Source organism: Molothrus ater, chromosome 14, assembly GCF_012460135.2.
Source record: "Molothrus ater isolate BHLD 08-10-18 breed brown headed cowbird chromosome 14, BPBGC_Mater_1.1, whole genome shotgun sequence".
NCBI lineage: Eukaryota > Metazoa > Chordata > Aves > Passeriformes > Icteridae > Molothrus > Molothrus ater.
The window spans coordinates 7249933-7277105 of record NC_050491.2 but is presented as its reverse complement, the minus strand read 5'-3'; positions in this window follow the sequence as shown (position 1 = coordinate 7277105).

The following is a 27173-nucleotide window of genomic DNA, read 5'->3' as shown; positions in this document are numbered from 1 at the left end:
GCATTTTCAATGGCCTGCATAAGCATAAGAAAATACCAAATATGTCTTGTCCATGATGACTTCAACACCCAGCAGAGGAAGGACACATACTGTCAATGGTCACATCCTCTGGTGACAGTGGATGTACTTAGCTACTTAGCTAAGTATTGGGATTGGGCATACTGAGATCTTTCAGGGGCTTTTTTGGCTGTCATAGAAATGTCTCTTGCTTTCCTTCTCTTGTGTTCCCACTCCTGCAGCTAAGCCAAAGGCTTTGGTATGACCCAAGTTAGATTTTCATAGATATTCATATCAGGCCAATAGAAAAATTCACCTGGTCCAAAAAAATCCTCCATAAGGGATCCTTTTAGCCTACAAAGCATTGCATACGAAGCATTTTGCCAAAATAGCTTAGAAAGGAAATCACCTGAGCTGGCACAATTTATAGCAGCAAAAGAAATCTTCTGCAGGATGGTTTATATAATTAGAGAAGTCTGGTTAGCAATACAGGCAGTTTTTATACACAGTACTCAATGCTCATCAAGAAGCTTTCATTGGTTTGACTTCCCCGGCAAAGTCTTGGTAGTAGAGACCAATTTTAAGAGATTTATTCATCAGCGAAGGTCTCTCCTGGAAGGTGAAATTTCTTGGGTTAAGTAACTTTCTACTTTAAAGGGTCCCTTGAATTTGTTCCTACCTGGCACAGATTGCTCCAGTAGCAATGTGAAACCAGGAAGAAATGGGTTATGGGATGCACAAGAGAGGAGAGAAGTCCCAATGAGGAGGTATACTGAGACATGAGATATAAATGGAAATCATCCACAGTGATTTGCTCATGCTCCATAGCAATGTCCACATGCTGGAGCCAGGGAAGTGGAGAAGGGAGTATCAACCTCAGGTGTGAGACAGGAGCAAGTCTTTGGAAGAAAAGCTGAAGAAACCATTGCAGGGAAATTCTGCAGTTCTTCCTCTTCACAATCATATTTGCTCAGGCAGTGTAGGGAATGATTGTGCAGAGAAAGATCCAAAAGAACAAAAAGAGATGCCAGGTAAACAGAAGCCCTCTGATAAAAGAGAAGCCCAGCTCATGGTCAGAGAAAATACACAATGGTAAGAAATAGCTGGCGTGTTTTGAATGCACACTATATAAACACTGTCTGAAGTTCATGGAAGTACTGAATGGAACCAACTATCTCTTTGTTAAGGGGATGAACAAAATTTTATTCCAAATAACAATCAAGAGTAGCCTCCAGCCACAGCAAGCAAATCTGAACAGGAAGAGATCTTAGCAGATCCAACACCAGCTTTCTACACTACCGGTTGATCCTTCTCCAAACTAATTTGTGAACAAATAGAATAAAGGGCACATCATATTTTCTAACTAAATAAATTATGTTGAATGAGAGTCCAAGTCATAAAACATATTCAGGCTATTAGCTACATAAGAACTGAGGAGAAGACAGAGTGCTCCACACTGCATTCCTAGTGTTACATATGATAAGTAGAGACAATAGAAATCAGTGGGAAAAATTGGCGTGCAGTGATTTCCTTCCCTGGGCCTCCTGCAATTTGCAGAACTCTGCAGAATTCCTTGGGCTGCTTGGTCAGCTTTCTCTTTTGCTGAAATATACTTGGATTTCAATGTTAACTACCACTGCTACAAAAGGAGGGTAGTTATAAAAGGTTGATTTGCAAAAATATTTATAAATTCTGCAGCTTTCTATTTTTAGGTGTTCAATTTAAGGCTTCTGGTGGCTGCAGACATCTGTTTTGTCAGAGATTTCTCTGTGGTGCTAACAGAAGTGAAGACTTAGATTCATCATGAAATGGGAACTGGGACTTTGATTCTACAGAAAATAGAACCCAGAGGAGAATCATAAACACACACACACATTTTCTTTGCATATAAATGTTTCTATTATTCTGATGCCAAGATGATTTTTTGCCTTTTCTTTTATATACCTTTTATATAACTTTTATGTATCCTCAGTATTCTTAGCATGCATACTTGTAACTCCTTAAGTCTGATAATTTAGCATAGCCCCAGTATTCTGTGAGGCCAGGAGACCAAACATTCTAACTCATAGCAGGAGGCTGGAAAACCCTACACTATCTTGGGAAACCAAGGTCAACTCTAGAACATATCCTGTAAACTGGGGATTTGGCCCATCCAGGGGGGAATTCCAGAGATGGGGGAATATCACACCATTCATCCAGGCCTCCCATTGGGGCATCCTTGTTAGATCTGCTAACTTGTAAGGTCTATAAATTGTATAGGTGATCTGTTGTGTGTGAGTATTACGGTGCATCCCACCTTGGTGAAGTGGTGCACCATAAGGATCCTTATTAAAATACTGAAGTAAAAACCCTTTATCCCTTAACCATGCTGGCTCTGAATTTTCTAAGGCCAGGATAAAACATCAATTCCCAGGATTGTTCAGCAATAGAAATAAATAGGAATTTTGTTAGAGATTTCCAGTGGGATCAAGATGGAGCCAGGCTGTAGTCAGTAACAGCTTTCAGGACATCAGCAAGCCTAGAACTATAGAATCTTTTTGTATGGAAAAGATCTCTAAGATCACCAAGTCTAACAGTTAACCCAACACTGCCAAGTCTTCTACTAAACCATGACCCTAATTGCCATCTACACATCTTCTAAATACCTTCAGGGACTGTAACTCAACCACTTTTCTGGGCAGCCTGTTCCAGTGCTTGACAACCCTTTCAGACAAAGAATTTTTCCCAATCTCAAATCTAAAGCTCCTCTGGCACAACTTGAGGCAAATTCCTCTTGTCCTATTGCTTGTTACTTGGGAGAAGAGACCAACCCCCAGCTGACTGCAACCTCTTTTCACGCAGTTGTACAGTGATAAGGTTCCCCCTGAGTCTCCTTTTCTCCTGGCTAAACACCCCCAGCTCTCTCAGCTGCTCCTCAACACACCTGTGCTCCAGATTCTTCCTTAGCTCTGTTCCCTTCTCTGGACACACTCCAGCCCCTCAATGTCCTTCTTGTCATGAGGGACCCAAAACTGAACACAGAATGTGAGGTGTGGCCTGACCAGTTCCAAGCACAAGGGGATGGTTACTGCCTTGGTCCTTCCTCCCACCCAGCTTGATGCCAGCCACGTCTGAGGATGCCTTCAAGTCCCCTTGTTCAGATCATTCATCAAGATGTGATAAGAGAACTGGCCCCAGTACTGAGCTGTGGTGCACACCACTGGCGACAGCCCCAGCTGGATTCACTCCATTCCTCACTATTCTCTGGGCCTGGCCATCCAGACAGTTTTTACCCAGTGAACAGTGCACCCATCCAAGGCACGACCAACCAGTTTCTCCATGGAAATGCTGTGGGAAATGGTGTCAAAGCATTGGCCCTTCTAATTTTCTCCCTGCATAATCTCATGACATCTCTGTAGTCTTCCTGAGTTGTGTGCTCCTTCTTCCATAAGTCAAAACCTCTCCTGTTGTTCCCGAGTTACAGCCAAATCTCTCTGTGCAGCTGGAACAGTATTCCTCACTGCCTAGTCTTTTGGTACATGGGGACAGCCTGCTCCTGTGCTTTTACACTTTCCTTCTTAAAGTAGGTCCAGCTCTCCTGGACTCCCCCTTCAGGACTGCCTCCCAAGGGACTCAGTCAACCAATCTCCTAAACAGGAAAAAGTCTGCTGGAAATCCAAGCATGTCTGTTTGTTGGACTCAGTTGTTGCTGTTCAGCCTGATGTGAACCCCTAAGGTTTGTGTTCCCTTTCACTTAGATTGTGTTTCAGCAGCACACAGCTTAATATCTCTGCCTAACCATGTACTCTTGGTTAATGGTTCCCTGTGCAGTCTGTCAATGCTCTCCTCAGTTATTCTGTATTTCTGTATAATTTGGAATGCCAGCTGAAGTAAAATTAAAGTTATCAGAAGCCCATTTGCTCAGTGTTTGTGCTAGGAGACCAAAGTCCAAGACTTGAAAGGGAAACTTCTTCCTTGAAGGATTATCCCAAATAACATTTTCACAAAGGCTGGAGAGTGTATCACGCACAGAGAAGAGATCATGCAAGACGTCTCCTGGAGTCTCATCAACACCATATTTGAACAACAGAAATGCAAAAGAGAGAGGAAAAACCTGCATGAATGTCCGGGGGATGATTAGCATGGACCATGTGATAGGTGTGTGGTGTGTTAGTTATGAAAATTCTACTAGCTGGGAGTAGGCTTTAGAACAGCAGAGTCTAAAAATATGATTATTCAGGCTATAAAGAATAAGAGGTGCTGGGGTTCCATGCTCTGGAGTACACGGAAAGAATATTAAAGCACAGCAACTAGGAAAACTTTTTGGAAAAATCACTCTGCTTAAGGGACTAAACTCAGGTGTGGTTCACGAGGCAAGCAGTGTGCTTCTGCCATCAGCAAGGTACAGGGCATGGAAGACAAAATTAAGCTCAAGACTGAGTTGGTAAAAACTGGGAAAATACCTTCGTGTCTCAGATCCAATCATGGTTTATGACATGGTTGGTTTTGATCAATTTCATTTGCATGCTGCAGCTTCTATTACAAAATCCAGCACAGGATATAAAATACTTTGTTCTTAAGATTTCCATTTTTCCTTTCCTATAAGGTTCAAAAGAAACTTTTGCTTGTGCTATTTTGCTCATACCATACTTGAAAGCAGAAAAATGTGAACTGTTTGTTTATCCTCAGGGCAGGTGCTCTGTAGATTATCACAGTCAAGCTTTGTTGTTCTGCACTACAAAGTCTTCAACCTTGACCTGAGAGGTTGTTTTTTCCCATTTCCCAACCCTCTGAGAAAAGGAAAAATAAAGTGAAGATGGAGAAATCATTCTGTATTCTAAGCTAGTGCTCTATCTTGCTTTAGTAAAGCCTTTGTTGTACATAAACATGTACAAGTTGTCTAGTTACCTGTACCTGGTGTTGGTCAACAATAAAGCTGGTCTGGGGCTGGAATCACTGTCTAGTGTGGGTACAAAATCAGAAGTGCAGACTCTTGTGGGGAATTCAGCAGTGTTAATTGTATGACTTGGCAATACTCAGGGGAAACCTTCCAGGTGACATGTAAGGAAATAACACACATATATCTTACTTCAATATGAAGGAAACCAGAGTGCTTGTCTCCCTGCAGCCTGTTGACAACTTTACCCTTACACTGAATGATGACACACAGGTGGAATTATCTTGTTCTTTTAAGTATCTTTTACAAAAGCATATATAACAACAAAAGTCTGCAAAGGTTTTTTCCTCCCAGACAAATATTGGATAAATCCTAAATTCTGGAGTTATTTCAAAAGAGTAAATCTGTAAAAAATACAAAATGTTTTCTATTTATTGGTGTGTAGGGAAAAGCAATACAGTAAATTACTGCTCCAATCCCATCCCCCAGTATGATGTGTGATACAAGATAAAAAAGCAGACTGCAGCTCAAAACAGGAGGTGCAAAGGTGACTTTTGAAATCCCCCAATCCCAACCTAATTGCTAGATAGTCCCAAAGCATAAGTTAGAGCAGCTTCCAGCATCAGCATCTAAACATGCTTTTTGTTCTAGTGCAAAGCCCATCAGGCACCAGGCACCAGTACCACAGGAGTATTCTCTGGGAACAGAATTAATAGGTTCCAGAGCCATTTGCTTCATCAGCCTGGAGAAAGCCCTATTTAACTCTTTGCATAACTTCAGTATTGATAGTTTTGACCATATCTTCTGAGAATATACCACAGTGGCTGCTATTCATAATTTAACAACATTTCTACAGTATCTTGCTGAAATATCCTCCTGATAATCCATGAGTGACTCTTTCATTATCTGAGTCTGTGAATGTTTCTGCTTTTTTGTTCTTCTGCAGAAATTTAAAGGCTTTAAACAGCCATTAATCTCAAGTCTGTAGCCCTCAAACTATATCTAATAATATTGGAAAAATTTTCTCAGGCCCAGATAGACACAGATTTGAAACTTCTGACCAGACTGGTTAAATGGCAAAAGCATAAATATATCCCAGATGTTACCATGGATGTTTGTCTTGACTAGTCATTAAACTTTGATATGCATAGATATTTGGCATCAAAACATATTTTCTTAAAATTCCTACCAGTGGAAATTTGATAGTTATAAAACCCTTTTTTTCTTATGAATGCTGAAATGTGACAATTATCAGTACATAGGGCCACTGGGTTTACATAGGACATTCACATATGAACAAGGGAAATAATTATTTATCATGAGAGACAGAAATATTTCCCTTATTTCCTGCAGTGACAGAAGCGCAGATGGGACAAATGGATTGGATTCTGATCACATGAGGTCACAGCTTGCAGGAATGAATAAATGGGTGTAAAAATTACATAGGGCTAAAAGCAGTTAGCAATGGATCTTTTCCTAAAATAAGACTTCTGTTGACCCTTCTATTTTAAAATGAGTCAAAGATAGTTGGAAACTCTATCAGTACAAAATGTAGAAGTTAAATTGTTTCATGCTTATAGGTTCCTTTGATAAAAGGAACTTTCTTAGTTGTGATAAAAATCCCTAAAGCAACCCTGTCTTTATTTATACTTTGGCTATTCCATCTCCTTCTCCAGAAGGACCAATACTCCAGCACCACATAATCAGTGACTGGCAGCTGGGCACCTCTGTGCTCAACAGTCAAACCCATTAGATGTGAATAAAAAAGAAACTGTGTCAAGGAAATCTCCATCAACTATGCCCTGTATCTTAAAACTAGAAGCCCCAAAGTGGGCTACTTTTGAATTCTTGCAGGGTTACAGGCCTCCGAAACAAATCAACCCTGCCAATTGTGAAACACCCTAGAGCATGTATTGGAAATAATCACTGTATTTTAAAGTGACAGATTAAAATCTCTAGTAATAAAGTTCTTCTTTCCTTAAGCAATTTGTGAGCAATTCCACTCACTCTTGCAGTGAAGGATTTGGGTGCTCTTCTGAATAGGAAGTCCCACCAGCCTGCATTAGACTGATTCTGATCCTGCACCAGCAAAAAATAAATGTCAGTATACTGTATCAGAGGTACTTTGGTACACATCCAAAATTAGGCTCCAGCTGCAGACCTGTGTATTTTTATGCTAAGGAGTCCTAAGTTGGGCATGCAGAGGAGCTGTGCTGGAGGGGGCCAGGGGAGAGTCCTATTTGGGTACAGGGTTACCTATTTGGGTACAGTAAGTCAGCCACACAATCCAGTTCCTGCTGGCTATTCTGACTGACTTATGCCTCTGATGTTTGTCTCAATGCTGTCAGCATGCCAAGGAAGTTTTGGGCACAAAAAATCAGGAGTGCAAAGGCAAATATCATGTCTCACTAAGCCACTGATGAATGACTGTAGATACCTGTCTCCAAAAAATCTGAAAGCTCTTCAGATAGAACTGCCTCTGTGTGGCTATGTGGAGTATTCTGTGCTGAAGTGAGGAAAGGGTCCTTCTTGGCTGTAAACAGAGGATGAGACCATACTCAGACACTGCTTGAGAGAAGAGTTCCAACTGCATTTAGTACTCTGCAGAAAACACCTAGAAAAATCCTCAGTAGCTGCAGTGGCCACAGGTCCAGCCATGTGTGCACTGTCCTCAACCCAAACAAAAAACATGGCTCATGCCTGTGGTACTGGCCCAGCAACAAACTGCTCAAAGAATGGAAGAACAAATCTGGGGGAAATTATTCTTCAGTATAATTTCAGCTGAAAGAAAATGTTTCTCAAACTGGGCAAACAGTAACTCACAATCAGGACTTGAAGACACCATGATTAATTTTGTCTTTCTGAGTTTTCAAAGGAAACTGCTCCAGGAAATACAAATGACTCTTTTATTTGTAATGGACTAACTCTGAAACCTAATGATGGCAGTTAAAAAAGAAAGGTTTAGTATTTCATTACCTGATAGCACTAGCAAAATATTTAGCCCAATATATCTACCCATAACCCCAAATAATTTCCCTCCACATGTGAAATCCATGTGTCACAGACCTCAACTTCGTTCTCCACTGACTTTGTACATGACATTTTGTATTTCACAATTAGGCAATTTCAACCCAAAAAACCAGTTAGATTTGCCATACAATGCTGCAGTTGAAAAATGGAAACAATGGAAAAGACATTATGAGATACACTGAATATCACAGTAGAAGAAAAGCCATGGTGTGGCCCCTGTTCTGACTACATTATTCATTTTCATATTTAATTCATAAAAAACTTTGTCTAATTTCCACAAGGTTTCCAGCCTCTTGCAATAAAATACAGCCCTGGAATCTTGACATCCTCCTGCAAAATTCTGGTTGAGCTGGGTACTTAAGAGTAAAAATATTAATTTTAAAGAAAAAGCTCAAAGCCCTGATCACACAAGAGTTTTAATGCTTAAGCTACTGTAAACAATTTTGGACAATAGTTTTCAGGAAGAAAGTGCCTGTCTTGTCTACCAACATCTTTTGAAATGCACCAAGTTTTGACCAATATATAAGACTAATGTAAATCAGAAGCAATCTCCTTGAAGTAAATAGAGATCAGATTCCAGGCTTATAAGCTTTTGCACACTGAATTTAACTATCTGTCATGCCTACGAGCTTACAGCACAGACCTAAAAGAAGGTATGGTGTAAGATCAATGTTAAGGAAAGAGTTTCATTTAAAAGACCATCTTTTCCCATCAGACATGATAGGAGATTTATTATTCCAATATTATTGTTGAAACTAGAAGAGAGTGAAAAAATAAACAGGAACATATATTTTCATTTTATGACTGTGAACAACATTTCATACTGTAAACATATCTTGGTCTATAACATTTACCCACTAAAAAAATAATTTCAATACAGTCCTTATTGCTAGCTCGGCAGAGCCTCTCCAGAACATTGTGTTAATGATTAATATGAAGTCAGTGGAATTCCACAGTTGCTGAGAGTCTTGTGCCCAAGAATGAACTGCATTGCTAAATCAGCAAAGACAGTTGTCAAGGTAACCTCTATGTAATCTATTTAACTGGCTCCCAAAACACCAATCAAGGTCAGATAACGCACTCAAGCACCATATGAACACACTCATACGGCATAAAGCTTTGTATCAAGACAGCAGGGAGGAAAAAACCTCATTAGGAAGCAGGAGGAAAAAAAAATCAGTTTTGAGAAGTGTTAATTGGGATTGCAGTTAGCTTTGTGGGGAAAGCATGCTGCTCATCTGAATATGTTTTATCTGTAGTAGAAGTAATTTCACTCCAGTTCAGTTTGAATGGTAATATCCTTCTACTAGTGTTAAAAGAAAGAAAAAAAACAACCCACCCAAAAAGTAAAAACAGCCACATATAAATTATTAATTTCATTCATTGTTTTATTAATGCATGTCTGGCATCTAAACTCTGATACAGAGTTCTCATTTTGTACTCTCTGCAATAGATCATTGCATTACTTAACAACAAATAAAATGCCAGCAGCATCTCAGGATGGGGGATACAGCTCCCCACACAACACAATTCCACAGGTCCTGCTCCCCTGAGGCCTCTCTCCTCCCATGGAAACTTTCCAGTCAATTCTGCAAAGGAGAAGGATCTATTTGGAGTTACAACCTGATGGTACCCTGAATTTTCAGTTGTATTTACTTGCTGTGAATTCAGATCTCTACAGCCATAACAAGGGCTGGCAAGAGTCACTGGGGTCTGAACTGATTTTTATTCCAACAATTGCTGCGCATACAAATCAACATCCTTTGCTTGATATTTACTGCTTTGCTCATGCTGGAAGCAAAGGACAGTAAGCATTATGAGAATTAAACACGTTGTCTGTTTCCCTTGGAGCCTCCATACCCTTGTCTTCTGCTGGGAAGCTACAGTACACAACTTCTTACAGCCTCTAGTCCTCAATGAATCTCAACAAATATCCCTATGCTGCTTACAGTAAAAGTACATACCAGGGGAGCTATTTCCTTCCTTCAGTTATACACTGTCAGTACCACGGAGCTGTGCTAATTCAGGACCCTGCTCCTGTTCCACAAAGATGCCAAAAGGTCTTGCTGTGGAAATGAAGAGCTAAAATTAACAGCTCCAAAACTGCAGAAAGCAATCACAGTAAAGACTATATAACATCTGTGTGTTTAGACAATGTCTTTGGCCAATGCCATTAATACAAAATAAAAATTCTTCTTTAAGGGCAAAAGGACTGCATACAACCTATGTGTACATCGTACATCTCAGATGTGATCCTGAGAATCCATTAAGCAGCAACTCTGCTTAAGTTCCAGACATGTAGCATTTCTCAGGGTTTCTTCCTTTGTAACAGTGTGTGAGATCCGTGTGCCTGCCTGGGATCAGTGCAGCATCCAAGGGCAATAAAATCATGTACTAGATTAGGAAACAAGGAAGACAACTGCACATTCTAGTCATCCCCAGTGTGGGAGGGTGTGATGGTGCTACAAGCTGCTGCTTATCATGTTGCTGCTGAAGGCAACCATGTAGGCAGAACTCACAGCCTTCCAGAAGCACCCCAGGACTGCTCCGGATCCACTAGGCTGGGAATAACGAAGCTGCTAAGCTGCCTCCAACTTCCTTGAGAAGTCAGGCATCAGGAGAGGACAAACTATGTTGCCTGTCACAGCATCTCACCTTACAGATGTAGGGTAGATGTGCACCCTACACACCACACATCATGGCTGGGTTCCAACACATGCTCTGAGCTTCCATCTCAGGGAAACAAGACTAAAGGCTGGGAAGGACCTAAATGTTGTCTGGATGTGGAGTCAGGATAGATGAAACATGAACAATTTCATATGAACACCTTAAGAATCCAAATATTATTCATTACATTTTTTGTTAAAATAAGTATCACCATAAAAACTGAACACATATCCAATACTCAGGAATTCACCACAGACCTACGAGATACAAAAAGCTGTGGGCTCCATTTTGAGATGAAGAAGATAATTAGGATGTGGACTAAGTGACTTGCTCACTGTCAACAGGATGCAGTCACAGGTGGATGCCAAGAAACCCCCAAACCCCAGCCCAGATGAAGCACTGTGGTCTCTGTCTTTCAAAAAAACACTTGAGAGCTCTGAGCACCCACAAAACCTGTTGATTTCAGATTTCATCCGGGGGTGAGAGCATTTGGCATTTGTCAGGTGTGTTAGCATAAAAGGAAGGAGCTTGTGTATCTTTTCAAGCTCTAGAGACTGTGGCTGCTTTCAACAAGAAATTAGTAGGTTGTCTCTGGGTTTTGACATGTCAGACACAGAGACACTGACAGCTAATGAAGCTCAGAGACAATTACAGTGGCTCTCCCAAGATGAAGAGAAATCCACCCCTGCATTGCTGGGCACCAGTGTAATGGAAGTTGGACTATTCATAGCATATCCCCTTTTGTGCCACTACAAACACTGATCTGACAATGCAGGGAAAGAGGATGGAAATTGAATGCTCATTCCTTAGACAGACAATGTCAGAGATGCTGTATACAGTCAATAAATGTAAGAGCGTTTTTTGTCCAGGCAAATACATGATAAGCCAAGTTTCAAACTGACAGGACTGTAAATATAAATATTGTTGCCATGCCTGAAGTAACTTGATATTTCAGCTCTCAGAAAGTGGTTCTGGATTCACAATGACTTCAGTTCCTACGTGCCTTTGAAAGTGGATCTAGGTTACTTTTGAGTTAATTTTGTAACAGGAATAGAACTCATGTAATTTCAATCAATACTCTGCCACTGTACCTTCTGTGTGTGTGTTCAGGCTATGTGTTTTCTTTATTAATCCCAATTAGAATTGTAAACATGGACTGTACCAAAACCACTCTTCTTTGCATCCATAAAATTGCTCTTATATTTCTAGGAAGTTTAATGCAGGCATGGGCAGCAGGTAACAAGACTTGCTCTGTGAGGGTGCAGCACAGCCTGTGTAGGCAATGCTGGCAGGAGATACCACGCACTTCCTACCCAGAGATAGAATAATATAGCTCTTGTGGACAGCCAAATATAAATATGCATATGGAATATAAAGCAGGATGGTTCTACTATCCAGCCACAGAAGTAATTTTAAAAGCCATGAGTAAATGTATATGAAACCATCACACTTGCTGCATCTATTTTGCACTCTGCACATCTCTATTTTGCAAATTGTTAGAGTAAAGTCATGGTTACAATCATTTCAGTCAGCACTTCCTTTATGGAAGCAATTTCTGGAGGTCACAGCCTGAAAGAATGTTTATATCTGATGAAAAACATCATGCTTGGAGGTTTCTGAGACTTAAAAAACCCCTCAAAACAACCCCAGTATCATCAAAACCTATCTTGAACAATACTATTTGTTGATTTTATTAAATAAACAAGTTTTTAAAAGAGGTTTTTCATTTTTTTCCCTATTAACTTCAAAATACTAAATTTAAAGACTTAATTTGCCTATTCCTAATCCAAACATATACAATGCAAAGCTCTGAAGCAGTTAAAAAAAATTTGCAGGTGTGGTTTTCATGCTTTTCTCACCCACCCATACACTTCAAATGTACTGTTGGAGCTGTGTTTAAAACCCTTGAAATCTGGAGGGGAAAGGATCCCTACAGACCCAGCCCCATGCATGGCATCAGGATCAGTACTCACATCTCCAAAGAAACATGAACTAATCCACACAGTAAGACAGGATTTACAAGACAGACTGTAACAGCTCCTAAGATAGCTGTTACTGCCTCTGTATTGTTAATGTGTTTGCAAGATTAGTATTAATTACCCAATAAGGGATATATCTGTTTTGAGAGCTTCTAATAAGTCTGTGCTTAATATTAAGCAAATCCCATGCAAATGAAACAACATATGACATAAGCAAGAAAGTATTTAATTATTTTATATATCTTAGGGGTTTATAATAAATAAATCTGTCTTTGCAGGATCTATTGTAGGAATATATTTATGTGTCTATGAATAGTGATTGTATAAAAGGATATATTCAATCCAGACATTCAAGGTTAAATAGGCAATGGAAAGGTGATATGAACTTATGATTGTCAACACACTCAACCTTAGATACCTTTGATTGTAGCCAGTTTTTGTATAAAGGATGGTGAGTACCTGTCTGCCCATCCACCCCTCCCTTCCTCCAACTTTATCATTCCTGGTTTAGGATCGTGTTCTGAACCTTCTTAAGCATCCAGCTTAATATGAGAATTGCAACATTTTTCTTAGGCAAACAAGAGAGAAAAAAATAACTGATAGAAGAGACCAGTGCAAAGGAGAATAATTTCACTGCAGCCCCCCAAGCAATCCTGGCTTTTACCAGATGGGCCCCCAGCTAGAGACTCTGACCCCCAGTCAGGCACCCAATAACAAACTGCAGGAAAGACTCAGCTCCTCCTCCCACTGTTCATCCCGTTTCCCAGCTCCTCTGCCCAGGAGAGGGCTGTGGGAGCAGGGGATGCCCGGCTTGGCTCGGCTGCACCAGCGGGGCGCAGGTCCTGGCGCTGCCGCCTGTGACTCACCAGCCCCCACAAGGCTCACACTTGTTTATTCCACTTGGATTCTTTGCTCCCTATCAAACTACAACAGCCAGTGATACTAATTCATCTTCATTTTCTCAAGTAAAAAAACCAACATGGCAACTCAGGCAAACGTTTTTAAAAAATGTGCTTTTTATCTCTTGATACCTCTGTGACTGAATTTTCCTTCAAGAATAACAGATGGCTTACGTGTACCAGGTAAAGACTTTGCATGAGTTGGTGACAAAAAGAAGGGGTGTACAGTGAGTTTTTTATAACATAAATCTCCCCCAAACCCACTCTTGTAAACAGTAATAAGAACATGCAGGGCTTTTTAATTGAACATTAAACTCAGAAGTCCCATTACATTCACAGTACAGTATTCAGTTAATACATCCTTTGGGGGTTTTTTTTCCCTTTGTCCCACCCACAGAGATGTTACAAATTGGATTTAAATTAAATTTCATTCTAAACACATATATTCAATCATAACAAAACAGTGACAAATTAGCTTATTCCATTTAAACTCATTGTATGCTGAGGCTGAGTGCCTCCTGCTCCAACCCAGGGCCGATTTCCCAAAGGTTGGGTATTTAAAGAACTGACGCACAAATGTGTGTGCAGCTATTAGCAGGGAATTGGTTTGATTATTACATGAAATATCAGGTTGAACTGCAGTGTGTTTTAAAGTGTGAATATGGAAAAGGGTTGTTTTTATTATTGCATCAGTAAAGGGTATAAAGGGATGGGTACAGAGTGCTGCAGAGGTAGGTGCAGCTGTTCTAGAAATGCCTACATTTTCTTTTCCCTCTTTCTTAAATATGATCTGATACAAAAAGAAATCTGACTGGTAACTTCCCTTTTAACATAGTCTGTTGTAAATCCATTGAAACACTGTTCACCATTAGCTACCTTTCCTGTACAGGAATAACATATAAAGAGATTTTCTTGTTTGGTTGTGGGTTTTTTCCCATCACAGCTGGGCCCTTGCTAGTTTTAGCATTTAAAGGAAGCCAGAATGGGTCAGGTGTGGAGAGAAAAGAACAAATTTGATACTACTCCTGAGAGAACTTGGATAGATTCCAAATCAATCTGTCTCAGGGGGTGGAGGGAAGGGCAGAAAATCAACAGGCCTGAAAAAAAAAAATCCCAAGTGTTACCATAGCTGAACATCAACTGTGGTTAGATCAAACACTTGTGAAGCAAAGGATATTGAAACCGTTATTTGTAAAGAAAAAAAGCCATCATTTCAAAATTATGGTGGAATGTGTTTAAAAAATAAACATTCTCAATTTGCCTGAAAATTTGTTAAGTGTAAACAAACTCTCTGCTTTTCCCAGATTTATGCAGTCTGTATGCACTGAGGATATTTTGGAGATAATTCAGGACTCACTGTTAGAAATTTCTGTAACAGGTAGGACTGTGATGTGCCTACAAGGGGATGTGCTTTAGCTGTCTATTGGCCTAGGGTAGTTAGTCACAACTGCTAACAAACAGGAAAAAAGAAACAATTAAAATTCTAATTGGTTTGAAACTTTAAATCCCATCCCAGCATGCACTCTCATTCTTCTACATACTACCTAAATCCTAGCAAACCATTTTGCCTTCTCTCTGTGGGCCAGCCATGCACAAATTCGCTGCTTCCAAAATTCAAACTCCAAGTTTAACTCCGGATTTAATCCTGCCAGATGCCCAGAAGCTATGACCTTCCCTGATCCTCACAAGAAGGGCCCAGTCCCTAATGGAATTGCTATGAAGAAACATTTCACAGAATTTCTTAGGTTGGAAAAACCTCCAAGATGAGAAAGTCCAACCATTAACCCAGCACTACCAAATCACCACAACTCCATGTCCCCGAGTGCCACATCCACACGTCTTTGAAACACCTTCAGGGATGGTGACTCAAACACTTCTTTGGGAAGCCGGCTCCAGTGCTTAACAACCCTTTCAGTGAAGGAATTTCTCCTAATATCCAACCTAAATCCCCTCTGATACAACTTAAGGCCTCTGGTCCTATTGCTACCTGGGAGAAGAGACCTCCAGGTCACCACATCCTCCTTTCAGGCAGTTGTAGGGAGCTATGAGGTCCTTCCTCAGCCTTTTTTCTCCAAGATAAACATCCTCTCAGCAGCTCCCTCAGCTGCTCCTCATCAGCCTTGTGCTCCAGACCCTTCCCCAGCTCCATTCCCTTCTCTGGACAGGCTCCAGCCCCTTCCTGTCCTGAGGGGCCCAGAGCTGAGCACAGGATTCCAGGTGTGCCCTGCCCAGTGCCCAGCACGGGTGGATGGCCCCTGCCCTACTCCTGGCACAGGCCAGGTGTCACTGGCCATCCTGGCCACCTGTGCACACCTGGCTCTGTTCAGCTGCTCTCTACCAGCACCCCCAGCTCCTTCCCCTCTGGGCACCTTCCAGCCCCCCTGCCCCAACCCTGGAGCACTGCAGGGGGTTGTTGCATGTTTAAAAAATAAATAATCATAAATCAGGACATGATTTATGGTAGCTGTCAGCTGAATTTTTTCCCCACATGCCAATGGTGTGAATACCGTGAAGTTCTTTTGTACCTTCATGTTGTTATCTTATCACAGGGGTTCCATACTGTTGTCTCCTATCACAAAAGTTTCACACCTTCTTGGTGTTTCTTGTGGGCAGCTCCTCAGAGCACTGACTCTTTCTTCTTCCTAAAGCAGCCACTGACTCCAGTTCCCCTCTCACCCAGCCACCCCACTCTTTTATAGCATCTTCTTCTCATTGGTTACAGCTGTGGCCTGTTAAAGTCAGGCCTGTTCTAATCCTTGATCATTAGCCCAGCTGCAACTCCTTAGAGTAAGACTACTTTCTACACCATCTTTATTTTCTTATTTTTGATCCCCCTACACCTTCACAGCTGTACCCAACTCACTGCCCAGGTGTAACAACTCCTGGCACCAGTAGTTTTTCCTTTGCCACACGAAGGAGAGCTACAGAAGTGCTGATTACACCATCACCAATAATTTCTTACAGCTACAGGATCTCAAAACACGTTTCCCATTTTGCACAAGGTCTACTGAGCAGTGTTTGAGGTTGTACCATCTGCCCAAACAATACTTCCACATTATTGCACCCTATAAATCAAATACAACTGCAGGAAAGCAGGTGGTCATAAACTAACAGAAAAATCAGACCTATAGTGCACATATATTAGACTAGATCCACTCATCATGTTGCCCAGTGGTTGAATGCAGACAAGAGGCCAATTTATTTAGGTTATGTGTGGCTGACAGGGGTGCTGGGAGCTCGTGCACATGTTCTGGATAACAGGCTTGCATGTTCTGACTGGCCTGACAGGGAAATACCTTCCCTTGTCCTCACTGCTACTTGCCTGCTGGAGGTCCCAGAAAAAACCCAGCCAATGCAAGGATCCCTGGAGGAGGAACACTTCTCTTAGCAAAGAGCAAAGTGGGGCACCTGGGATAGATAATGATGCTTAGGTAGATGAGCAACTGCAGCCAGGGACAAGGGGAAGGGATGTCTCAAAGAGGTAAAGGAATTAATGTGGGTGGGAATTGCAAGTGGGGCAGAAGGGACTTGAGTGGAGTGGAAAAGGAAAAGTTGATTGTAGCATTGATAAGCTGGAATCTTCAGCAGCCTGGCCACTGTTTGACACTAGATTTGCTGAAGAAATATTAGCCTCAGTGAGAACTCTGCCTGAGCAAGGATCTCAAGCTGAGAACTGTGGTAAACAATCTGGTTTTTTAGTTGCTTGGGGGTATTTTTGGGTTCTTTGTTTGTTTGTTTTTAATAATCAAAGACCTTGAGCACACCACCAGCAAGATAAGGACAAGAGGCAGTGGCACATCCTCTGGAATAGGAAATGGTGCCCATAGCACAGGATTATGCTCAGCACCAGGGCACAGCCCAGCAAGCAGAGCAGGGCAGTGACAGTAGCAGGTCTTGGTGACAGCTCAGGGAGCCACAAGTGAAGTGTAGGTTACACATCGACTTCAAGGTCCAATTGAAACCCAAGCGACATTCCAAGACAGGGCTGGGGCCATGCACACCTACACTGCAGGGACTGAAGCCCCAGAGAGGAGCTGCAGAGGGGTTCCTGGGCCATGGACAGGCTGCCAGGGGCTGGGCAGGGCTGCTGGGGATTGTTGGGGCAGGTGGGGCCCTGGTAACCATCAAGGGGTGTCTGTGGAATCTACCAGCACACACAGCTCAGGGCAGCTGCAATGCCAACAGAATGTCATATCCTAACACTGAAATAAAGGGCAAAGCTTAATAGGCACAAGTGACCCTCATTCCAAACCACTGGAACTGCTCTGGTGAGTGCAGGTTACACCAGTTGGAGCCAGTGAGATCCAGCCTCTCTTGATTCTGAGGTCAGATCCAGGCACGTTTTAATTAAAGGACAGAAAAGAAAACAGAATGGTATGAGTTAAAACCTACTGCCAGCAAAAGCCTCATCTTCTAAAAATTCTTTAAGACTACTTAAGTATTCCTGCCCCAAGGAAGCAAATGAGATTATTCATATAAGTAAAAACTACTTACACAAGCTACAGTTTGTAAGACACTTTACCAATTACAGAGACAGATTTCTGCAACAAAGTCTTCCAAAATATGCAAAGACCACTTTTTTTCTACTCTCAAAATAATAAAAACCACTGACTATCCAAAATGACAAATTGGAGGGAAGAAAGAGAAAACTGCAACAATAACCCCTCTGCCAATGGTGTTATTTAAAAATTAGTTTCCTTCTAAAAACCCTATATATCCTCTTTACTTTCAGTTATTAGAGTATGATTTCAAATAAAAAGGGGCACTTGAAATAAGCACCAGGAGTTTCTTGGACATAGAAATGTGTCTGATCACAAAATTGCTTACAATGTTAATGACAAAACCACTCCTGTTTGTCATGGCCACAAAAAACACCCTGTTTTTTGAAAGGATAAGGTCCTTTATGATGTTGATAAAGTACTCCTCTTGCAGAAACACAGGGTACCATCAATCAATAACATTTGTCTCTGGCTTCCTTCGTTGACATCCCAATATTGCAACAGCAAATCATAATCCTAGCAAAGTGAACAGGCTCTGGGGAAAAGCAGCTATAAATTGGGCCTGCTTGGATCAAATGAACTCTATCATGAAGATCTGTTAAGCACTGAGTGTTTTACTTTCTAGCAGAACATTCAAATTGAAAAGAAATAGGTGAATTGAAAGTAAGAAGCAGAGTTAGAAACCAGACAGCCAAAGTAATTTGGTTCATCAGTTAATTAGCAGCAGATCATCCTGACAATCACTGTTGTGTGTGCTTTTCTTTAGCAGTTACTAGATTTCACTGTACCTCAATATTTTCACATTTATTCCTCCTCGGTTTGGAAGATTTCCTTAGGTGCAAAGCTCAGGCTTGAGCTGAGCAGATATCAGTCCATTGCTTTAATGGGCAAGAAGGGCCTGTGGATGTCAGAGGCTGCTGCAGATCACAAACAGCCCTTTATGTAAAACAGCTGAGCTGAGCTGCACCTGTTTAAAGTCACTTCATCGGGGTTTGGCTCGGGGTGACCACCCACCAGCCTAAATGAAACACAAAGTTTTCCCTGGCACAGGAAAAGGCAGGCAAAGAGAATCTTGCACCAAAATATGCACGTTCAACTGATGCAACTTTGTCACAAAGACAAGTCTGAGCTCTTTTTGTTGACCCTTTAGTACGTGATACTAGCCCACTTAACTCCAATTTTCAAAAACAGATTTAATGGTGTTTCGTTATCATAAGAAATTATCATTACAATTATTCCCCTTTGGCACCCTGGAGCAGGCTGTGTAGTGCAGTGTCAAAGTTCAGTTTTGATCTGGGTCACACATGCATCAGGCATGAGAAGGAAACTCAGGTACATGAGTACTGAGCTGTTACCTCCACCTCAGACAAGTGCACAAGCAATCTGCCAATACATGGTGGGCAGGAAGACCTCGAGCCAGGCAGGGAGCTCACCTCAAAGCAGATTTTATTGAGGTTCACTGATGCCAACACTGTGCAAGAGGTCCAGCTGAACCCCAGGACACAATCTAGACCTTGACTGTAGGTAAAATGCAATGATGAAAAGGGGGCAAAGTAATCAAAAAGAGCCAGTGCAGCCACACTGACATGCTGCATAGACACTTTGAGGGTGATGTCTCTCCACAGTTCTAGAGTACGAAATTCTGCTGCCTGGGTACCCCCACAGATCCTTTCATGTGCATTTTGGTGCACAAAGGTAGTATATTCAAAATCCAGTTTCAAATCACAATTATTATTATCAATTATTATTATGAATTCCAAGTAAAGTAAAAAATACTCCTGGGGACTGTGGAGATGTATTTCTGACACAGGGAGCAGGATCTAAAAGCTCACTTTCTGACTCAAGTCTTTACACTATTTACAATTGCTTTCCCAACTGCTCAGGTGTCAAAGAAAAAAGCAAACTGTATTGTGCAGAAAAAGTAACTTTGACAGGTCTAATTTACTGAGACTGATTCATGTGACAGCATAAACAAATCATTCTTTTCAAAGTCTATATTGAAAATGGAGTAAATTGATCGTGGAGTCAAGTGCACTAGTAATTTCAGGGAGTATTGTGATTTCATTTGTAAAACTATTGCAAAGAGGGGAAGAACCTGTCTTTCAGAGCTGGCTTCAGTTTTTGCACTAGTCAGAGCAGTGGAAGACTATGCTGGTTAAGAGCATACTGCCACTAACAGCACTTTTCCTGTGCAATCCTGCTACTGTGTATTCAGGGAAGGAACATGAGAAATCCCCTGAGAGCTTTTGTACAAATATACAGTGGAGATCAACAAGAAATCCTCAGAGTGAACAAAACATTCTGTATGTGTTTTCTTACTGCTTCTGGAGGGGCAGAATGTTGAGACTGATTAGAACACCAGCGTAACACGCAGTTTCTTACTGGAATTGGTTTTTATGCTTAGGAGCAATTAGAGAAACAACAATATGAGAATGATGGTTTTTCACATGGGTTCAAATTATATAATCTCTGAAGTCATTGTTTTCTTGCTCTGCAGGGGAGAGGGCACGTTCCTGAGAGTATTCTCCAACTGACAGCGCCCGAGCTTCTTATCTGGGAATGAAAACGAGTGAGATGTAAACTTTGTGAAGATAAGCAATAGCAAAACTCGTGTGTAATGTATCCAGCCAAGCTAAGGATCCTCCAGGCAGAGAAAGTGAAGCCAATAAGTTATGCTAGACAGGCACTTACAGAGGGCTTCTGGGGTCATGTTTACTAATCTCTCTCTCTCACTCTGTCAGAGTGCAATGAAGGACCACAAAGCATGCAAACTACAAGGCAGATAAACAGTGAATTATTCAAAACGATACCTTCATGCTTTCTATAAAAATAACAAAAGTTAAATCAAGAATGCATTTAACCAAAGAAAAAAAATTAATAGCCCAGATCCTCGGTATGCCAAGATCACAACAACTGGGATGTGTCTTGAAAGAACAGTTTTGTCCATTTTGCAACAAATGGATTTAATAACATGCCCCTGTTTTCTCCCATGCCTTGACTTGGTTCAGCCCTTTGGCTTAAGTTCCAGCTGATCCCCTCTCCTTCTTTTTTTTCATATGTTCCCGTCCATACACAGAAGGTACAAAATCTATTGTTTGTATTTCCAGGGGAAAACCAATTCTGTCTCAAGAATATTCACCTTTTGTGTTCATCTTAAAGCTTCATAAGGTCAACACAAAATAGGGAAACAGAGCATTAAATTTCTAAAATCAATAGCATGTACATAAATTGACATTCATTACTTTACAGCGATTTCCAGTTTCTCCTTGATTGATTAAAGCCAGGGGTTGAAAGTAAGTGCTTTTCCCCTGCCTGGAGAAATTCCCAATTGTCCATGCTGTGAACCTTCCATTATGAGACATGAGACAGCGGTAGCAGTACATGGTTCATTTCACACCGCCACAAAATAGACTTGTCATTCCACAATCAAAAGTAAGGAACCCGATGGAAGAGCAATGTGTCAAAAACTTGTCAAAAGCGGCCCGTGCTTAATGACAACTGAGAACAAGGAAACCATATCCTAAGGTTTTCACTGGCCAGATCTCACACACGGGGAGCACAGCAGAAAAATTATCCTGTTAATTTGCTGTAAGTTTATATGTGATATTGAATGGCAAATCATATTTTTCAAACTAATTAATTCTGATTTCACATTAATTTAGAGAAGATTAATATTTACAATACAATTACATTCGTTAATTTACAAAAGCAGAGGGGCAAAACCATTTAAATAAGGGCTGCTTAAATTAATGCTAAGAAAAAAGAGGTATTTTCTCTACTCTAAAAAATGCTGGAAAGCTAATGCTGCATTAAATGTCCTGTTATTAAGGGTTCTCTATACTAACATGATAAGTATAACAAATTGATATTTTGTATGAATTATGTTAGACCCTGAGAAATGATAATGTCAAATTCTGCGGCACAGTGGAGCTGAACCAATTAGATGAGTAGATAATTTGGCCCTTCATACTAATAACACATCGTTAGTTAGAATATCTTCAAAGAAAAACATGTATCTGGGGAATACTTTGCAACTAGGTGATGCTTTTTAAATGTTTATACAATGGAGATGGGGATTTGATTTCTTAAACCTCAAATACTAGGAAGGCAATTCAATAAAGTGGGGATTATAACTATATAGAGATGACAATATTGCTGGTTTATTAACAGTTCCAGAAGAACATGCATGTGCATATGGTGTAGATGTGTAAAATATTTTTTCATGGATGGGCTGATAAATGAATGATGGACAAAGCTTCAGAGTCACAAGGATTCGTGAGGATTCACAAGTTTGGCTGCTTATGTCTGAAGTCCTTCAACTAAAAAAGGCAAAATTTTGGAGGACTGTCTTTCCTCACAGTGCATTTTTGCATTTATTCTCCTGTGTGAGCACATGGAAAACTTTCCAGAAGTTTATATTAGACCCTCAAAAAGGCTTAAGTTCACTTCCTCAAAGCAAAGTTTAGAGGAAATGACACACATGCCAAATCACTTGACCCTGCAGGAACCTGCAGAGGCAGCAAGTCAGGCTGCCTTGAGAGACCTCCTCATGTCACAAATGCCAGAAGAGTTTTGTTCAGTGGGGATCCAGGGAGGTTTCCACCTATCCTATTCAGTCTTGAACTTCTGAGTGGCTGCAACTTCCCTGAATTACACTTGTTACAAGAGCTGTAAAGGCATCGAACAGCAAATCCTTCCAGGTAACTCACATAAAACTTGTACAATGCCATTTTTTGACCAAGAGAGACTCAAAGGCAGATACTCACTGAACCACAGGGCTTCACAGACATGTAGAGCAGCACACTGCTGGGGACACAGGGCAGAATTCTCAGTACCCTGAGGATTATTTTGTCCATGCACTTCATGATCCTTCAGTGGCAAAGGAAGGATTAATGGATGAGTACAGTAGATAAAGAACTTGGAGGTCCCTTCACTCCAGGACTCCCAGGCTATTTGCTTGCCAGAGCAGTCTCATTACCTTCATTTGTGTCCCACAGAGCTTGTCATGGAGTCAGGTTTCCACTGGCCATTTACAGCCTGTGGACTTTGCCACACTTTTCTGGAGCTCATAGGGTGAAATCAATATTATTCCTGGTGACTCAGTTACTGGGTTGTGTTTGTGTGTGGGGGGTGTTCAGGAAAGCCTTCAGGAGAGTTTCCTGTGTTCATGGGGAAGTAGAGAGTTTGTGTGGAAGGAACATCTTTGGCAGGAAAGGCAGTATATTTTCAATTCTGAAACCAGCCAGCTCTAAACTCTGTTAAAAAGTGAAAGGATGAATAAGATTTACATATATACAACTCTTTGTCCACAACAGAACTTTAGGGGAAAAAAATAAATAAATAAATGTTAACATAGCAGGTAAACTGAAACTGCTCTCTGAAATTATTTTCTAATAAATAATTATCATTTCAAGGTGAACTGAATCCAAACCCAAAGGCCAAAAGAGGTCTTGGACTCTATCAGGCAAGCACACCATGCTTTGTTCCACTCTCTCCTGGCTCTTTTTCTGGTAAAGATTTTCCCACCTCCTATCTGAGTTAGGTTATTATTAGCCTTCAACATGCAGATGCACTGTGAATACACCACATGATGGTTGCTGTAACAGAGCACCATGGGATTTGAAAGGAAAACCCAAGCACAAAGCAAAAACATAGAAAATGTAATGTGGAATTTAGGAAAGCAGCTGTTTATTCTAGGCCTTTTCTGCAAACAAAAAATCTCCAGACTCACAAGAAAAATTTAACTTTGAGGCAAAATGATAATTTAAATTCAGTAGTATTAGCAAACACCTTGACTCCTCCAGTCCACAGTGAAGGAACTGTGGCTGTGGAGTGATATGTGAGTGTGTGTGTGCCTGGCAGAGGGGAGGGCAGTGCTGATATTCCCTCTCAGTCTCACCCCCAGAGCATTTACTCTGCTCCTGTTCTCAGAGCCATCTCTGTCTATTCTCCTGCTACAGACACTAAACAGCATATTTGGTAAAAATTAAAAAAAAAATCATTCCATATTTAAAGGACAATAGGACAATTGGCTAATTGAATAAACTGATTATTTTAAGGGCATTTACAAAACCATTCAAAAACCATTTACCCCATCAAGGAAAAAAATTCCAATTGGTGTCGGGAGCTGTCCTTAGGGATCCACCACTCTAAGCCTCTCAGCATTGCACTGCCAGTGTCTTTGTTCTTGACCTGACCTAAAAAAGTGCTCTCTTTATGAGTCACAGAGGATTTATTTTCTGCCTTAGCTTAGCCTCAGCTTCTTTTAGGTAGAAAATGACAGTTTTGCTCAGCTGTGGCAAATGACCGGCACTTTTTATGATGTAGATGATTGTCCAGCAGGATCTATGCTGAAGCCACCAGTGTAATTGAATTTAGGAGCACAACTGCCTGGAAATGTTTACTAGAAACACCACTCTTGGGGATGGCAGTAGGTTTTGGAATTCCCTCCTATTTTCACAGAGATGTTTAAGCCTAAAAGTGCAATTTATCAGAATATTTTACAAGATACTCTTTTATTGCCAAATGAAATATTTAATGTGTGAATTAGATCTGTAGTTCACACAAGCCCCTAAGAAATGTACAGGTTTATCTTATTTTACACTGACTGAGGATCTGTATGAAAACTCTCTCCTTTCCCCAGTTTTATACATTAATTTGTCCCTTGAATCAGCTCAGAACAAAACCCTACTGTATCTGTGCTCAGTTCTGTAACTTCTGTAATTATCATTAGAGATTTTTGTTAGAGATTTCTGTTAGAGATTTTTGTACATCTGCAGGGAAACATTTTATAATCTAGGCATTTAGCCTTACTGATATGTGCTTTATGGCTTACAAAAAACTCTGCAAATATGTTTCAGGATAGTGTTTATTTGGATTTAAAATAAAATTTGTGCAGAGAGAAGTCATAAACACTATCTACTCCTACAAATTTGAATCACTTACTTAAGAATTGTCTCTCCCAGATTACCTAAGGGGACTCTTTCTTTAAAATGATTCCTCTTTGAAACCTGAGTCTGGGTTATAGTCCTGCTTTAAGACACAGGAGCTTGGTCAGAGACTGCTCCTTTCAGCAGCTCAGGGTGGGATGGCCACAGGTACAGAGGGCCTGACCACAGCCCTGCAGTGACACCAGTGTCACTTCACACTGAACACATTTACTCCAGGTGTGAGCACTCTGCCCCAGAGAGACAAAGTCCTTAAGCTGGTCCTAATAACAGACTGTAATTTTGCAAAGCAGAAATACAGTTCAGATTCTTTCACTGGATCAAGACAGGCTGCTGGTTCCTGGGCCAGAACTCTTCAGCTAATCAAAGTTTCACTGGTCTGAGGCAGTTTACATCACTGAGGAGCTGGACCTATGTTTTTCAGGCTTATTGAAGACTGCACTCATCCTTCCATTTGCTGAGTATTTTTATTAATATTTTCTTACTTAATTCCTGCTCTGTAAATTTTAATTTCCAGATCTCAGGTCTTTGCAATCACATCAAAACTTCATTATCTAAGTAGTATTGGTAATGCTCAAAATCTGTAACCCTAATCCCACGGTGTTGTAGTAGGTGATTTTAATTATTTTTTCTTTAAAATTCTGATCACATTCCAGAGCTTCTATTGAAAAAAAATCCTGAAAATAAGACAAAACCATCTCAGAATAATCAGAAGCTAAAAGAATAGAAAATTGAAGTATATTATTTTAAAATCCTCATTAATTTTAAGCCAAATTTCAACCTGAGGTGGCTGAGCAATTGATTTTGTAGATATGGCTAATTGCTTATATATTTTCCCATAAATAAAAGAGTTTAGACTTCTATCAAGGTTTTACAGGGCTGTATTCTGTACACTATGTAAACAATGCAGTGCTAATACTTTTTCCCTCTCTTTCAACCTTCCCATTGGTTTTACATCCTGACATTTAAGAAAATGTAAATGTTAAAGGTTACCTACTACTATAAGGAAGTCATTTACTCTACCATTCAGGGTAAAGGCACACCATTACCATCTGAAATATTAAATCACTACCAATTCATACCATGTGGGAGTTTTGTAGAGCAAATGGATTTCTCACTGATTGCCACTGTTACTCTCAAAAAAATGCATGTGATGAGTGGAGAACTGGCCTGGGGACCCTGCAGTGCAGTGAGAGGGCTGGCACTTCAGTCCTGCAGATGCACAGTTGTAATCTGCCACACATGTCCACAAAGAGGGAAAATACGAAGTTTAGCATGGTGGGGCTGGAGCTGTGCACATTGTCCAGCCACGTTCCTGGCTAACAGCCCAGCTGTGGCCCACCTTCCCTGGCCTGCAGGATCACTGAGAGCAGGATATCTCTCTCTACCTGTGCTGCTGGACAGGGTGTGGGTAGTAACACTGCCCTCTCTGGATCCACCCCATCCTGACAGAGCCATGGAGCTTCGTTCTCTGTGGGGAGCTGAGCCTGGCTGGGCTGCGGCCCTTGGGTGTGCTCTGGAGCTTTGCCACACTTCAGCACAGGCTTGTGCATAAACAACACTGATGATGAACAAGCTGGGGCTTGAGAATCAGCTCAGATCTACATTTAAGTAGTGCTGTGGATGCCACATACTCAGCTTGAGAATTCCATTTCACCTTGTCTGGAGCAAGGGGTGTGCACAAGCACAAGGGACTCCAGAACCCACAGCATCATTGAAGTCAACAGAGGTTTTGGATTTTAAATTGTCTCTGTTCCATAACTGCTGGATTTTTTGAGATATGCAAACCCACAAGCTTTTCATAAACAGTATGAGAAAGCTACAATACTTCTCTAACCACATCTTACACATTCTGTGTGTTACTGCAGGACACAGAGTCCCACTGGATGTTATTTATTTCTAAGAGTATTTCCATACACTTCCCTGACTTAAGAAGCCTGTATGCCCAGATGCAAAAGCAAACATTGCTCTTTGTGTGTAATGTTTGCTGAACTGGGCTCTAACCAGCTGTCTGCCTCCTTTTTTGTTCTCATTTTGTTCCCTTACGAGTGTATGCAGTGTCAGATGTCATCTAGTCTTTGTACATTTCTACAAAAAACACATAAAATCCTTTTCCTGATTACCTTTGCTTAATATGACATATACCAAAGCCCTACAAAGTCAGCTGTTAGATTTATCATCCCTTCAAAAAAAAGTTCATCAATACCCGAGAGATGTTACTTTCATGTGGATTTGTGCATTTAAAAACTGCTATCTGATAACTTAAGCATAAAGTAAAT